Source organism: Octopus bimaculoides, chromosome 1 (genome assembly GCF_001194135.2).
Source record: "Octopus bimaculoides isolate UCB-OBI-ISO-001 chromosome 1, ASM119413v2, whole genome shotgun sequence".
Classification (NCBI taxonomy): domain Eukaryota; kingdom Metazoa; phylum Mollusca; class Cephalopoda; order Octopoda; family Octopodidae; genus Octopus; species Octopus bimaculoides.
In genome coordinates, this window is record NC_068981.1 from 186,604,610 (window position 1) to 186,609,195 (window position 4,586).

Genomic DNA, 4,586 nt, shown 5'->3' on the forward strand with positions numbered 1-4,586 from the left:
TTTTTTTTTTTTTTTGGTACAACAGGAAATGTCTGCTTAAGTGTCATCGTTCTACCGTAAGTGTTCCATTTCACTACAGTCCTCAGTGGTTGTTTGTTTAGTTATTGCTTTCAGATTTTTGTTTTTTTATGAAATATATTGAATGACGCTATGTGGGCCGCTAAAGCTTTTTTATCGTTGTCTATTAAATTGTATAAAATAATGAAATAATTATATAAAAACTTTAAGCAATGCAAGTGGGAAATTAGGGTAAACTATTTTAGGTGATGCCAATAGATATAAACACAAGATATTGTATTACCATACTTGGGTTGTTTAATACTTCTGTTAAATTTCGGGAATGATTCACCTTGTTAAATATGTCCTTATGTTTTATCTTTTGTTTGCATCAATCACTGAACCTTAGTCATACTGGAGCACCGACTTAAAGAATTATAGCCGTACAAATCCGTCTAAGTACATCTGTTTAACTCTGGTACTTATTTTATAGGTCACTTTGACAAGTCATTTACGGAGATGTAAACAAACCAACACCAGTTGTTAAATGGTGGGGAAAAACAAGCACAAGACACAAACAGATTCATGTATGCACCCACACACACACACACACACACGCACATACACACGCTGCAGGCTTTCACATAGCTTCCGTATACCAAATTCATTCTCAAGGTATTAATCGCATCGAAGTTATAGTAGAAGACACTTATTCGAAGTGCAGTGGGTTTGAAACCGAAACCTCGTACTTACAAAACAAGTTCCTTAACGACCCTCTCTTCATTTCTTAGTTAAGATATTCTGATCAGAAATTATCTCAAGAGAGTAATGGCGTATTTTTTGTTGAAAGATTTTTCCATCTGCCTCTACATTTTGCTTGACACATAGGCTAAAATACTTTCATTACTACAGTAACCCCTCAATTATCGCGGGTATTACGTTCCAAAAAATCCACGAAGTAGAAACAGTACGGTACTGTATATTTCTTTATTTATTTATTTATTTTTTGTAATTTGTATATATTTATTTTATTATAAATGCAAAACAACATCTCGGAGGAGTCGACGCAAGCTTAAATAATAAACCGCGATAGATAAACCGCGATATGGCAAGGGATTATAATATATTGTTTTACACGTTTCAGCTACGCAACGGCAGTCATGTGTGTGTGTGTGTGTGTGTGTGTGTGTGTGTGTGTGTGTGTGTGTGTGTGATTTTTTTTACTTACCATGCCTTAGAAACTAGAATTCATAAATAAATATTTCTTAATGGGAAACAAAACAAGCAACGCGTCAGAAGTAAGAAAATAGATGCACGCTGTTATGTTTCAAGCTTCTATGAATATCTAAATAGCAAGCTAACCATCGGGAATATTATATTATAATATATACAATGTACATTATAGCAACTGACCATTCAGTTTGATAATGATGTTACGCTAGAAACCGTTATTATTTCGTTGGTCTTTTTCTATTTCAGTAGTTTAGACAAATTCACAATGTTTAATGTGTGTATGTGTGTGTGTGTTCATCTGTGTTTGTGTCATGGGATCTACAAAATTTCATGAGTATATATGTCTATGTGAATGTAAATATGTGTGTGCGTGTGTATAAGTGTATGTGTGTGTATGATATACACATACGTACACTAAGTATACACTCTTTTTCTCTCTCTGTATATATATATATATATATATATATATAGTGAGAGAGAGAAGGAATATGCCTACTGGCGTGTTGTATGTGCATGTATGTGCGTATTAGTGAGCATTTGCATATGTGTCTATATCATTTCTAATATATATATATATATATATATATACAGATATACCAAGTAAACTATATATACATGTGTATGTATGTATTTGTATATGTTTGTATATCGTTGTATATATATGTTTATATATACATATGTGCATGTATGTGTGTGCGTGTATACACAGATATATAAATATACTACATATACATACTCACATGTATAAATGTGTGTTTTCGTTAATGTGTGCGCTCACGTGTACGTGCGTGTGCGTGTGTGTGTGTGTGTGAGAGAGAGAGAGAGAGAGAGAGAGATGACTAAGTTTTCCTTGGTTCAACGTCTTCCATGTCTGAATACCAGACAAAACCAAACTGAAATGGTCAGCTCGAACGATCACCTCTGATTCTTCAATATGCCAATATCTATTAACGATATTTCAACTAACAATGATTAATCGCTTGTTTAGGATAATATTCACTTAGTTTATGTTACGCCGACTGGAAATGATAAAACGATGGGTTAAAGTGCTCCGAGACACAACTCAAACACTATCACAGATTCTCAACCAAATGGTCAGATAATTTTTACAATGTCTTCTTTGAAGAGAAATGATAAAACTGTGCAGCTCTTTCACCATACAATGACATGGTAATTGACATATTATAAATTTCAATATTGATGTATTTGCACATCTCTTGAGGTTAAGCACAGTTATATATCAAATGATATAAACGTTGTATCAAAATAGGATTGTGTCTTCTCCTTGGCTGCGTGTTAAAGGCCAAGATATTATCGTTTAATATTATTCTGGATTATTAACCAATTGTTTCCATGTGAATATTTTCAATACCAAGTTTTGGTCAGTCTGTTCTCTAAATGCCTTTCAGTATTCAAAATGCCTTGCTGCAGCTATTTACCATTAACGAAACCAAACAGTAAAAAAATATATGTCTTCATTTTCGTCGTCATCATCGTTATCATCGTCATCATCATTATCATCGTCATCACCATTATTGTTATTATCATCATCATCATCATCAACTACTGGACATTTTTGTCTAGAGTCTTAGGACACATTACCGGTTATCCGGTTTCAATAACTGACCGAGATCACAACGTCTCCCACCCCTGAACGAGACGCCAGTCAATCGCAGTGTCACTCATTTACACCCAAGGAAACTGCAGCAACATTAAAGGAAGTATTTTGCTCGAAAATCCAAAGCATTATCTGTTCCGGGAATCGAAACCACAATCTAGCGAACACGAGTGCAAAACCCTAATTACTGGGCCACTTCACTTAAAATATGTTTCGCTGGTCATAAAATCTCAATCCGGGTGAGAAATTCAAATACATTGGATGCAGATATTCCTTTGTCGTTATCGTGTTCGTTTTGAAGTCCTGTAGTTCAGCTTGCGTCCTCATAATGAGGAGCAATGGTAATGCCTCTTTACTACAGCTTTAGTTCGAGAACGTTTCAAACACAGAAACTCCGATTTCGTAGAGGATACACAAAGATGCGCGCATACGTACACACACGTGTGTGCGTGTGTGTGCGCGTGCGCGAGCACAAGTATGTTGTATGTATATCCCCTGCTATTTCGGATTTTTCCGTGTTTGTCTATTTGCCCCCCCCCTCTTTCTCTCTCTTTCGTGTGTAAGGCTAGAGAAGGGAGCGATGACCTCCCCTCACAAATGCTAATCCGACACAGAATGTGTGTCGTTAGCCAGCTGCAAGAGATGTCTTTCTTGGGCTGTAAACATCAGTAGCACTGACCTATATAGAACACCACACTTAGTTGGCATATATATATATTATAGTTTTAGAGAAAAGAACCAAAGTTCATGAACCAAACTTGGTATTGAAAATATCCACATGAAAACAATATGTGACTGTGGTTTTTCTTGGATTAGTTCATGAACTTTGGTTCTTTTCTCTAAAACTATATATTTATACTTTATACTGTGAAACTTGATTTAATTTTAATTTTTAATAAATTGAATTTAATTGAGTTTTTACCTGTAAATTTGGATTTTTAGCCCTAATATTATTATTATTATATATAGGTATTCCAAGTAATTTTATATATATTCATACATACATGTTGGTCTTCTAAACAATTTATGTCTACTAAATACAATCACAAGATACTGGTCGCCCTAGTGGGTGACTATAGAAGAAGACACTTGCCCAAGGTGCCACGGAGTGGGACTGAACATGAAACTACATTGTATCAAAACGAGCTTTATAGCCACATAGCCATGCATGCGCATACATAATGCGCATACATAATGTAGAAAAATGGGTATGTAGAAATCCGGGGATTTTTTGATATTTTGGATGATTCCGAGAACAATCAAATTTAAATAACTTTTGTTAATTTAATCATGAAAAATCTTTAATGAAATAAGAATATCTATTAAATTCGAACATTGCATATCAACTCTTAATTAGGTTATTGATATTTCGTGCATGGGCAATAATCATTATCAGCTGCACCACTCCCATCGATAAGCATTCTTCCGAATATATTAATTGAAATTGAATATACTTTGATCATATGAGATGGATTGTGTGGAGACATGAGTGCGTCTGTGTGCGCGTGCGTGTCTTTAAGTGTTAAGCATCACACATATCACTCCCCAAAAAATAAATATGCCGCACAATACTGCACAACATATTTATGTATGTATGTATTTATGTGTATATATATATATATATATATATATATATATATGTGTGTGTGTATGTATTTATGTGTGTGTGTGTATATATACGTGTATATATATATTTATTTACGTGTGTGTGCGTATATATATATATGTATATATATGT

At 34.2% G+C, this 4,586-nt stretch overlaps 1 protein-coding gene across 8 annotated transcripts in view; it reads left to right on the forward strand.

Moving 5' to 3' along the window:
• Window positions 1–4,586, forward strand: part of LOC106879245 (uncharacterized) — an 894,824-nt gene that overhangs the window by 608,264 nt on the left and 281,974 nt on the right. For 7 of the 8 annotated variants that reach the window (XM_052973269.1, XM_052973286.1, XM_052973261.1 and 4 more), the window contains exon 8: window positions 26–56. The exons of the other annotated variant lie outside the window; for it this stretch is intronic. The gene's annotated coding sequence lies outside the window, so the exon portion shown is untranslated. The remainder of the gene's footprint in view (window positions 1–25; window positions 57–4,586) is intronic. 8 annotated transcript variants of the gene reach the window in all.